This window comes from Aegilops tauschii, chromosome 2, assembly GCF_002575655.3.
Source record: "Aegilops tauschii subsp. strangulata cultivar AL8/78 chromosome 2, Aet v6.0, whole genome shotgun sequence".
Taxonomy (NCBI): domain Eukaryota; kingdom Viridiplantae; phylum Streptophyta; class Magnoliopsida; order Poales; family Poaceae; genus Aegilops; species Aegilops tauschii.
Window position 1 is genome coordinate 405002195 of NC_053036.3, and position 12440 is coordinate 405014634.

Here is a 12440-nt window from a genome sequence, read left to right on the forward strand (position 1 = left end):
GCACAGAGCGCGTGCACTGTGGTGCCATTAACGCGGTCACCGCGTGCACTTGCAGGTAGCGAGGGAGAGGGGCTTGACCATGTTGTCTAGTGGGTAGTTCATCCAGGGTAGGTCTCAGCCGCGGTGGTAGATCGATCAAAAGTGATCTGGTTAACTGGAAATCACCCTTTGAAATTTACTGCAGTAACCTTGGGTGAACACTGGTGATCAACAGGGATTTTACTGGCGCCAATGAGTTTGTCTGGGGTGATTAACTAAGGAAGGACTATGGTACTGGAGGTTTTGAGGCATAATCGAGCACAAACTAACATAGTTGCTTTGTAACTCACATTATGTGTCCAGAATCAAGATTTGGATGATGCACTCACATGGAGTAACCACTTGAGGGAAAACTTGGCAGGGCTTAGTGATTTGGCCAGATAAAGGTGCTGTAAAAATTTCATACCAATTGGTTTTACCAAAATGGTACTTCCTTCACAGTTATTCCCTCTGTCCAGAATCTTGCCAAAATTCTAGAGAAATATTGGCTTGATGAGCCATGCCCGAAATGGGTGGAGGTAGGTTATATGGATAATAGATGGCCTAGAAAAATTGGCAGCCATAATGGAGCAAGATAAAATATACTTGCTTCACAAACTGAAATTTTGGGCTGAATCAAAGAATTGAAGATGAGCTCACATGGAAGCATGACATGAGCTCTACTTTGGTGGAGGGCTATGATATGATGATATTAGGGATCATGCAAAATGGCAACTCATTTGGATATGCCTAGCTTGCACCTCCTTCACAAAGCTTCTTTCTGGATAGAAACTTTGGAAAATCATAATTAAATAATTACTAGGCAAATGAGGTTGCATTTTGGCATGTGGCAATGATATGGACAGGAAAAGGTGTCCAAGGAGTTGAGGTCAATTGGGAAATGGAAAATAGCACTTGCTTCACAATGTGCCATTTAGGCAGAATAGGAAACGAATTATTTGAGCAAGATGATAAACATGAAAAATGAAATATTTTGCCATATTTGAGAAATATATGACCCAAACAATTTATGAGAATTATTTGGGAATTTTAGGAGTGATGGAAATAAAGGTTGCTTCACAACCTAGGGCAGACAGGGTTATTCCTTTAATAGAAAAAGGAATATTCCTGGGAAAAAGAAATTAGGGTTTGGTCAAGCAGAGGAGTGACATGATCTTGGCAAGGTTTTGAGAATGATGATCCACTTGGGAGGGGAAATGAGGATGGTTTCCCAGGTGACAAGGCCACAGAACCACTCCAAAAAGAAAAAACAGAGCAAAAACCAATAAATCAAATAGAAAAAGAAAAGGGCCAAAATCTAGGCTGTTACAGTGCCACAGACCCAGGAGGAGGCGGCGATGGCCGCCATGAGCCGGTGTCTGTGAGGGCGAACGGACCGGATCCAGGCCTTCACCCAGGCCGAGCTGGAGCAAACGCGGGAGTTGGAGCGCGCCGTGCTCGTAAGTTCTTCCTTGTCTATTTTTCTTTTGGTTGCTTCTTCCGGGTGGGTGCGCGCCAGCGCACCCAATGGGTGTAGCCCCCGAGATTCGGGCCAACTGCATAGAAGTTGGGTCGAATCTTAAACTGATGTCTTGTTTTGATCGCTTCTCCTTGCAACAACTGGACTCCTACCGGGTCAGCTTCTTCAACCGGCTCCTGGACACGCACCGGCAGCTCAAGGAGCAGCTTGCTGCCAAGGAGGAGGAGCTCCGCATCGCCGCAGGTATTTTCTTGTGTTCTCTTTTTTAGTGGGGGCGCGCTAGGGCACCCACTTGATGTAGCCCCCGAGATTCGGGCCAACTGCATAGCAGTTGGGTCGAATCTTAAACTGGTGCTTTGTTTCTGAATTTTCCCTTGCAGCCGAGATGCTGTCTCGAAAGACCCAGCTATTTCGAGCCGTCCATCATTACGACCGGCTTGTTGCAGATGTCGACCGGCTCGAGGCCGAGGTGGTGAAGGCAAAGGCGGAGGCAACGGGAGCCCAGCAGGCGCTCGACGAAGCCAGCAAGCTGCAGGAGCAGCTGGCGGGCGACAAGAGCCGTCTTGAGGCCGAGGTGGAACGCCTCAAGGCGGAAGCCGCCAAGGTTGTGGAGGCGCAGCAGGCCCTAGACGAGGCCAACCAGCAACGTGGCAAGCTGGCCGACGATAAGGGCCAGCTCCAGGCCGAGGTGGAGCACTTGAAGGCGCTGGTGGCCGCGACGGAGGTGTAACGCCCCAAGACCGACGCTTCAGATGCCTTCCATGTATTTCGAGTTTCGTCATGCGATTTATTTGCTTGTTGCATTTCATCATGTCATCATGTGCATTGCATTCACATGTTTTCATAAAACTTGCATCCATTCGTAGTTGCCGCTTCACCCTTGCCTCCGTTGACGTTTCTCAGACCAACCGTTCTTTTGTTGTCCGACCGTTTGGCCCTTTCTGCACAGTGCACTGACCCCCTCGCGCGCGTCCGAGACTTCCCCGAACCTGACCTGCTCAGTCATCACCGTTGGATTTAGTTCATCCCCAAACATCTATAAAACATCTCCGGTTTCTTATTTGGGCTACCTAACCTATTTATACTCGACCGCTCAACTTCAATCGGACGGACCGGATTAGTCCCTAACCTAATCCACAGGCTATATATAAACTAGTCCAACCCTAATCTTTAGCAGGCTTGTCCCATCAGTCTTGTCCCCGCCGCCAGCCATCCACCCACTCGCCTCCCACCTTGGGATCCTCCCAGATCCATCCCGGGCCAACCACCGTCTCCCCTCGATCCATCCACCCAACCACACCGCAGCCAGCCGCCTTGCGGCGCCCTCTCCCTCGAGCTCCAACGGGAACCGCGCCACCAGGACCCCGCGGCCTCAAGCCCCTCGCGCCCGGAGCTCTCCTAGCTGTGCGCCTCCGCACGTTCTTCCCGAAGACCAGCAGCGCTCGCCGACCTCCTTGCTTGTTTTGGTTTGGGAGAGGAGCTCCCGACCGTGCCTCCCGCTGGCGAGAGCCCACTGGATCCAGCCGCCTACCGTCTCCGGCAAACCTAGCAGATGAGGTGCCACCCGTCTCCTCTTTCTCTCCCCTGTTCCCCTCTTCTTCCTTCTCTAATCTCTCTCCCTTCCTCGTGTGCCTTCTTATCTGCCAGGAAACGAACGGGGCTCGCCCCTGCTGCCATGGCCACCGGCGACCGGAGCCGCCGTGTGTGTCCTTCCCGTCCCTGCCATCCTTGCCGCCGGATCGGGCCGGCTCTGCCCGGCTCCTCTCGCCTCGACTGCCCGTGCTCGCCTCCCGCCGTGGGGCCTCGTCTCTGCTTCGGTCAGACGAACGAAGCTGTCGCCGCCCGCTTCGTCAGTTTCAGGATGCGAGCGCTGCTCGCATTGACCGCCCCCTGAACCGCCTGAGATCGACCTCCAGGCCAGTCCCTCGCGCGCCGTCCTTCTCCTCCCTCCTTCCTTCTTTTCTTCTCTGCGTCCTCAACTCCCTCTCGACTCTCTCTGTACAGGAAACCACCATGCGCCGCCTCTTTCAGCTCCGCCCGCGCGCCGCCCTCGCCGGAGTACGCGCCAAGTTCATCGTCGTCGCGCCGAGTCCGTCGCCAGCCGCCGCCGTTGCCTCTGTTTCCCGCCCCCGTGCTGCCGCTGTCGCGCCCTGCTTCGTCTGAAGCTCCAGCGCCAAGTCCCCTCTTCTACATCGAGTTGCTCTGCCCCGAGCGCTCGCGTTGACCGCGCCTCCAGCGCCTGGGCCAGCGGCCTCCAATTCCCAGCGCGCCTCCAGCCTAGCGCCAGGCCTTCTCCGCTTCTGGCCCATTGGCCCATGGTGAGCATCAGATCTAGCGCCCCCACTGTGCACTGTTGCGCCAGCCAGTTTCGGCCCGTGATGTTTTTTTTCTGCCAGGACGAATTTCCTAATTATCTAGAGAACGTTGTTTTACAGAAAAGTTGCATATAATAACTTCACAACCGTGCATCATATGTAAAAACTTTAAATATATAAAATGCTTAGAATTTCATCTTGTTTCATAATATGCTGTTGTCATCCATGTTTAAAATGTTTAAAATGATGTTTGCAATTAATTTGCTAAATGCCATGCTAAAATGTTTTATTTCGTAACTAAATAACCGTAGCTCCGAATTTAATAAAATTTATATGTAAATGGGGTAGAAAAATGCCTAGTTTAACATGGTGCACTTCATTTTGCTGTTTAACAACATTAAAATTGTGTTTAGGGCAGAACAGTACCAAATCTAAAATAGGGACATGAGGATTTTCCGGAATTGTTGTTTGTTGTTCCGGCCTCATTTAAACTTGCCTAGATGTGTAGTTTTATTATGCTTCACCTCTTGCCATGTTTAACAACATTTAATATTGTTGATTACCTAAACTAGAGTGAACTAAATATTTGAATGTGGTGTTTCGTCAATATGCAACTTGTTGCATATTGAGCTCCACTTAATTTGTAGTGTTGTTTGTTGCACTTTGCCATGCCATGAATCATTAAATCGGACATGCATCATACTTGATTGCGCATCATGCCATGCTTATGTGTTGGTTGTTTACCATGTTGTTTGCTTCTTTCCGGTGTTGCTTCTTCGGGTTAGTTCCGATAACGTCGCGTTTGTGAAGATTTGTTCGACTTCTTCCGTTTATCTTCTTTATGGACTCGTTCTTCTTCCTTGCGGCGTTTCAGGCAAGATGACCATACCCTCGAAATCACTTCTATCTTTGCTTGTTAGTTGTTTCGCTCTATTGCTATGCCGCGCTACCTACCACTTACCATATCATGCCTCCCATATTGCCATGTCAAGACTCTAACCCACCTTTCCTAGCAAACCATTTTTTGGCTAAGTTACCGCTTTTGCTCAGCGCTTCTTATAGCGTTGCTAGTTGCAGGTGAAGTTGCAGTTGGTTTCATGTTGGAACATGGATATTTTGGCATATCACAATATCTCTTATTTAATTAATGCATCTATATACTTGGTAAAGGGTGGAAGGCTCGGCCTTATGCCTGGTGTTTCGTTCCACTCTTGCCGCCCTAGTTTCCGTCATACCGGTGTTATGTTCCTTGATTTTGCGTTCCTTATGCGGTTGGGTGATTTATGGGACCCCCTTGACAGTTTGCTTTGAATAAAACTCCTCCAGCAAGGCCCAACCTTGGTTTTACCATTTGCCACCTAAGCCTTTTTCCCTTGGGTTTTCGTGAGCCAGAGGGTCATCTTTATTTTAAACCCGCGGGCCAGTGCTCCTTCGAGTGCTGGTCCAAACCTGGGCGATGTCCGGCGCCCCCTGGGCAACCAGGGTCTATGCCAACCCGACGTCTTGCCCATCCGGTGTGCCCTGAGAATGAGATATGTGCAGCTCCTATCGGGATTTGTCGGCACATTCGGGCGGTCTTAATGGTCTTGTTTTACCATTGTCGAAACGTCTTGTAACCAGGATTCCGAGCCTGATCGGGTCTTCCCGGGAGAAGGAATATCCTTCGTTGACCGTGAGAGCTTGTGATGGGCTAAGTTGGGACACCCCTGCAGGGTGTTATCTTTCGAAATCCGTGCCCGCGGTTATGTGGCAGATGGGAATTTGTTAATATCTGGTTGTAGAGAATTTGACACTTGACTTAATTAAAATACATCAACCGCGTGTGTAGCCGTGATGGTCTCTTTTCGGCGGGGTCCGGGAAGTGAACACGGTTTGGGTTATGTATGAACGTAAGCAGTTTCAGGATCACTTCTTGATCACTTCTAGCTTCGCGACCATTGCGTTGCTCCTCTTCTCGCTCTTATTTGCGTATGTTAGCCACCATATTTGCTTAGTGCTTGCTGCAGCTCCACCTCATTACCCCATCCTTCCTATAAGCTTAAATAGTCTTGATCTCGCGGGTGTGAGATTGTTGAGTCCTCGTGACTCACAGATTCTACCAAAACAGCTGCAGGTGCCGACGATACCAGTGCAGGTGACGCAACCGAGCTCAAGTGGGAGTTCGACAAGGAACTTGGTCGTTACTATGTTTCGTTTCCTGATGATCAGTAGTGGAGCCCAGTTGGGACGATCGGGGATCTAGCATTTGGGGTTGTCTTCTTTTATTTTGGTTCCGTAGTCGGACCTTGATTGTACTCTGAATGATGTATGTTTAATTTATGTATTGTGTGAAGTGGCGACTGTAAGCCAACTCTTTATTCCATTCTTGTTCATTACATGGGATTGTGTGAAGATGACCCTTCTTGCGAAAAAACCACAATGCGGTTATGCCTCCAAGTCATGCCTCGACACGTGGGAGATATAGCCGCATCGTGGGCGTTACAGGAGGAGACCCGTCAAGGGGAGACCCGTTGCCGCGAGGAGGCCGAGAATACGACCGAGGCCAAGGACGTCGAGCTGAAGGCGGCCCTTTCCAAGGTCGCCGATCTGGAGAAGGCACTGCAGGAGCGTGACCGCACCATCGCCTGGGAGCGGCGTGGTACGTTTCTCAAAGCGCAGCACCTGGAATAGTCCTTCTCCAGTAAGTGTTTCTCTTGGGTTTTGACGGGCCGGGATCCCGGCTTTTCGTTCTTGGTGATCTTTCCTGACTTGCTTTGCTTTCTGGCAGGGGCCTTCCCGGAGACGCGCTAGCTGGCGGAGGAGGCCGTCTGCTTTCAGCGCGACCCGCAGGGAGTCATCGGCTCCGGGACCGACCCGCAAGTGGCCTGGGCATTCCCGGAGATCGTGACCGCCGCCGAGGCTCGTTTGCGCATCATGGGCGACCAGATGGGGCGGCTTTCTCAGGCCGGCGCGATGATGACGGCGGCCCTCTGGCCGGGCTCCGTTGCACCGAGCAGCTTCACACGGCTGGCGTGGTGGCTGGGGGCGGGTCCGAACCGTCTCCACGACTAGCGCGTTTCCGCCCCGCTCGTGCCGGTGCCGAGATGGCGCTCCGGTTCACGATGTCTTGGCATCCGGACCTGTCGCTGGATGCATTGATGTGCCAGCGAGCCGGCTCGGAGAACTAGCTGCAGGTGGAGGCCGGACGGATCGCTGCCCGGGCCAGCTACATCGTCGGGTTAGCCTTCCATGACGAGTTTCGGCCGGAGCGGTGGAGGACGGAAGAGTCATGCCTGCTGATGACTAAGGCCTACTTCTAGACGACCCAGAGGGCAGCTCCGAGGAGACGAACATCTACGGCGACGCGGACACCGAGGAGGGAGACACCGGCACCTCGGCGAACCCGAAGGCCATCGAGGGAGATGCCTGAGGCTGCCTGTTTTTAACTTAGTAAAATTTTCTGTTAGGTAGCAGGTCCACCCACCCACTGGGGGTATCCAGGTGTAATGAACTCTGGCCTTGGGCCTGTCCTTCGAATTATGCTGTATAAGTTCTGTGAATGTTTGCGCTTTTGCTTTTCATTTTTTGTGCCATTTTCTTGCGACTTTTCCCTCTCGGGCTTCCCCCCCGCGAGTCTGACGGCCGAGGCTCCGGTCCGTGACAAGGGGTTTGGCCTTTGAGAGGAGCGCGCAGTACTTAGGCGTTCGAAATGTTGAGCACGAGCGAAACACCCACTGGGCCGGCTAGCGGCAATTCGGCGAAGCCGGTTGTCGATCAGCCGATCGTGCAGCAACTTGGAGTGGCCGGGCCGGGTCGATCAACCCGGCGGTATGTAAGAATTTCGTGGATGCCTGTGCTTTTGCTTTTCGTCTTTTGAGCCATTTCCTTGCGACTTTCCCCTCTTGGGCTCCCCCCCCCCCCCCCCCCCCCCCCCGCGCGAGTTTGACGGCCGAGACCCCGGTCCATGACAAGGGGTTTGGCCTCCGAGAGGAACGCGTAGTACTAGGTGTTCGAAACGTCGAGCGCGAGCGAAACACCCACTGGGCCGGCTGGCGGCAATCCTGCGAACCTGGTTGGTGAGCAGCCGGTCGTGCGGCAACTTAAAGTGGCGTGGCCGGGTTGGGTAACCCGACGGTCCTTGACTTAGTGTTTGTGGCGTGCTGGTGCTTTGGCCTTGCGCGCTTGCTGGCCGACAGCCGAAGCCGGTTCTGTGGCTTACGGCGAAGTGGAAGGCCGCGGTGATCCCAATACATCAGGAACAGCTAAGTAAGGTGGCGGGTAGTGACCAAGCCGGCCAGGCCCCGAGCCCCCGGGTCGAGCGAGTCGGACCGGTGGCTGGGTTTGATAAAGAGGTAAATAATGCACAAATGCAGGAGACACAATTGCTTGGTCGGAAAGGGCAGCCCCCGAGCGTCATTCGGGGACTCCATAGTTTTCAGATGATTACAAAAGGCAGCGATACATACGTGCACACGGCTAACTGTAAAACAGGCGGAGGAGTTCTGCGTTCCACAGTCGGGTTGTTTCTTCGCCAGCGGTGTCTCTCTTGCGCTTGTTTGACTTGCGGGCAACGATGAGGTAGTAGGCGTTGCGATCGCACAAGGCCTTGCTGACGATGAAGGGGCCCTCGCATGGGGAGGTGTCGGGGGTGTCGTGTGACATAAGCCAAAGGATGGCTTATCATGGAGGGGAAGAGTAAGACGTCGCCGGTGCGAGGAAACGGGATAAGGCGTAGACACGTACGCCGGCGAACTTTACCCAGATTCGGGGCTCTCCTAGGAGATAACACCCCTAGTCCTGCTCTGCGGGGTCTCCGCATGATCACTATCTCAATGATGGTGGCTACAAGCTTGCTCCTTGAGCTGTTTCTCTAGAGGAGGAAGAGGAACAAGGCTAGCCCTAGCTTCACTCTCTCTCTATGTGTGTGTGTAATCTCTATGAGGCTCAACCCTTTGCATGGGTGCCCTCGGGGGTTTATATAGGCCTACCCCCCAGGGGTACAATGGTAATATGGCCGGGTGTAGGACCCGGCCGTCAGTGTCTATGGTGGCCGGCTTCTCCGCCGGCCGCTGGGGCCCGCCGGCTGTCTCGTACTTGACCAACAGGCCGTGCCCGCCGCTGGTGGGTCCTGCCGGCTGCGTAGTACTGTGGCAGTGCCACTGATGATGCACGCTTTGTCGGGGAGAGCATGGCTACAGTACCGCCGCCTGGCGGGCGTTCACTGTAGCCACCCCCCGTCTCTTCTGATTAATGGAGCACATACTTTGAGGGAGGGGGATGGCTGCCTGGTGGGGAGTCGGCCTCCCCCGTGCCGGCTGGTCAGGAGTCGGTCTCTCACGGACAGGTAGGGCCCGCCGCCTGCGGGCCGTACCGACAGTCCGTAGTGGGAGCATGGCCTCCTCTGCCATTGGTGATGTCATGGGCTGCGTGGCGACAGTGCCACGCCGGGCGAGGGATGTCCGCCCAGTACACCGCACTGTGGCCACGCTCTGCCCTGGATTCGGGGGTGGCAGGCTGCACTATAGGCACACCCCGTCTCGTCGTTATAATGAGGTGCTAACTTTGAGGGCACGGGGGGGGGGGGGGGGGGGGCGTCTGCTAGGAGCCGGCCTCTCTGGAGGCCGCCTGCAAGGAGTCGGCCCATCTCGTGGCTGCCCTCTGAGCTTTGCCGCCTTCCTGCAGCCGGCCGCTTGGACAAGCTAGCCTTAAGAAGGCGGCCCTTCTTCTTTGAGGCTTGAGGGGTGCAGCCGACCCCGATGTCTTGAAGTGCCATGGGGAGCAGATGAGGCTACTCATGGTCATTTACTCCGACAGTAGTCCCCAAAGCTGGTGGGGCGCCGCGGAGCTTCTTATTTCGAGTGGTCTGACGATCTTGCTTTGCCCGTCTTCCGAAGAGCCGGCTGGTAGGAGTCGGCCGCGATCAGGCGGGCCGCCTGATGATTTCGAAACATCGGGGCGGGAGCCAGGTGGAGTACCAGCCAGGCGCCAGGCTTGCCGCTCGTTGCGCACACCCCACACGGCGTCAGCCAGCCGAACCGGCCTGCCAGCCCACGCGCGCGACGGGACGTCACAGCAGGCCGGGGCCCACCACTACTGGGCCTCGGCACGCGCGCGGATCCGCTGCGGCCGAGGCGAACGGTTGGGATTCCCTGGCGCAGTAATTGCACGCCATTACCGCGCGGTAATTGTGGGGTCATGGGGTCGTGGGCGCAGTTTATCCCACGACTCCCCACATTCTCACCCCCTCGGCTCCGTCGCCTGGGCCTATAAGTAGGGGGAGGAGGGGGGCGGCAGATGCACGCGCGCCCTCCTCTCCCTTCTCCTTTCTTCTTATTGCTGCTGCTGCCGCACTCCTGCATCTTGCCGAAGTGCTGCCGCAACCCATCGTCGCCGAGCCCATCTTCCCCGCAGCGTCGCCGCTCCGCCGCGGCCTTGCGCGTTCGTCGCCGAGCCGTGCCTCCGTCGGCTCAAGCTCTCATGGCGCGCTCCAGTGATTAGGACGGCTCGAACGTCCATGATGATCACCTCTCCTTCCTCCGCCAAACGCGGTAGCTGCCCTGTGAGCTACGTACAGGTATGCGCTCCGCCCGCGAAGGAGATCTCGCCGGTGCCGGAGGAAGGCGAACGCGTCGTCTTTCGGTCGCATTTCCTTCGCGGCTTTGGCCTGCCGGCAAGAGGCTTCCTCCGGTCCTTCCTTCAGTTCTACCGCCTCCAGCCGCACCACCTCACACCGAACACGGTGGTGCTGCTAGCCGCCTTCGTTACTCTCTACGAGGGTTACCTCGGCGTTCTCCCCACCCTCGAGCTCTGGGGAGAGTTCTTCTACACCAAGCTCGGCACCGCCGTCAAGGCGGAGGCGGCCCAGTGCGGAGCCTTCGTCGCGGTGCGTCATCCGAGCTCCCGGAACTGCTTCCCGTCCATCAGCTTGACGCAGTCGGTCAAGCTGTGGCAAAAATCATACTTCTATGTCAAGAATGTCCACCCGACGCTGGACTTCATCAATCTGCCGGCTTATACAGCCGGCCCGCCGACTGAGCTCCCGCACCAACTGGACCTTCAAGCCGAGGACGCTGTCGGCCGCCTCCACTACCGCCATCGCCCGGATCAAGGTGATGACGGAGTCGGAGGGCCTCAAGGGGTCGGACCTACTCACCGCCTTCGTGGTGCGCCGGGTGCTCCCTCTTCAAGGCCGGCCCCACATGATCAGTCGGATGGGCGGGCATCGAGACCTGTGCCGGATGTGCACCAAGCAGATGCCGGACGTGGAGGTGGCCCTTCTGGTGAACCACATCTCGAACTGCAAGCTCTCGGAGGAGGAGTGGCAGTTCGGCAACCGGCCATACTCCCGTGCAGACCCGCCGCCCGCGGTGAGTCTTTGATTCTTCTTTCTCTTTATATGCCGGGCTCTGCCTTTGCCGCCTGATCAGTCGGTCACAATGCAGATCCTCACAACCCAGCTGGCAGCCGATGCCCTAGAGCAGGGTCAGGAGTACCTGCCGAACCAGCCAGCGAGTGACGCGAACGACCCCGACTTGGGGGGCGGTCTCCCTGGAGTAGGACGACGCCACAGGTGGCGGTGTCGGAGTAGGCGGCTCTGGAGGAGGCGGCGTCGAGGATTGGCCTGACGATGACGAGGAGGAGGCCGAACCGCGCCGCCCGCAGGGCGCCGACAAGGCGGGCGCGGGCTCCTCAGCGGCGCCGACTGCACCAGGCGGCACGCCGAAGCGCTAAGCCGGCCCGCCGCTATTCGGCAGCCGGCCGAAGAAGCCCCGGAATACGGCCGCCGTGACCAGGCGGCCCAGTTTCAGAAGGCCCCAAAACAACCCCCGATGGTGTTCGTGCAAGTGCTCGATTTTCTTGCGTTTCCTTTCTTCTTTCTTGCAAACTCTTTCTGAGTTTCTTCTTTTTCTTGTTTGAATAGGGCCCCGCTCTCTCTTGAGCGGTCGGCCTCTACTTCCGTGGTTGGGGCGACGGAGGGTTCCGCCAACACCCGCTGTGTTGACCCACGCATCGAGCTCCAGGCGGGGACGGAGCAGAATGCGTAGGAGGCGCGCGAGGAGCAGGAGGAGACGAAGCGGCAGAAGGCGGCGGCGGCAAAGGCGGCGCGGGAGGAGGTGGGCGTGGTGGCCAAGGCGAAAGCTGACGCCTCGGCCAAGGCCCAGGCAGACGCCGCGACCAAGGTCCAGGCGGACGCGGCCGCCAAGGCGCAAGCGGAGGAGGCCGCACGCAGCCGAGCTCCGCAATTCGTCATCCCCCTGTGCTCCGCGCCACATGCGCCAGAGATCCCGGCGCCGACTGGAGGAGCCGGCGACAATCAGCCGGTCATGGAGAGGGAAGGGGGCAACGCCGTCATCCTGAGGACGGAGGTGCCCCGGCAAGTGCCGACTGCCGAGGCCCAGGGCAGTCGGCCTGACGTGCCGCCAACGCCTCAAGTCAGTGGTGAGCTGGTGGGGGGTGAGGGAGTCCTGGATTAGGGGGTCCTCAGACAGCCGGACTGTATACTTTGGCCGGACTGTTGGACTATGAAGATACAAGATTGAAGACTTCGTCCCGTGTCCGGGTGGGACTCTCCTTTGCGTGGAAGGCAAGCTTGGCAATTCGGATATGTAGATCTCCTCCCTTGTAACCCTAGCCCCCTCCGGTGTCTA

General features: G+C 56.2%; 1 long non-coding RNA gene across 1 annotated transcript; it reads left to right on the top strand.

The window, feature by feature from the left end:
* The first annotated feature begins 2673 nt into the window (after positions 1-2673).
* On the top strand, positions 2674-7352 carry LOC109747301 (uncharacterized). The gene is made up of 5 exons (XR_012202880.1): positions 2674-3055; positions 3146-3414; positions 3503-3816; positions 6251-6493; positions 6581-7352. It is a non-coding gene; the product is annotated as an uncharacterized lncRNA (long non-coding RNA).
* The last annotated feature ends 5088 nt before the right edge of the window (positions 7353-12440 follow it).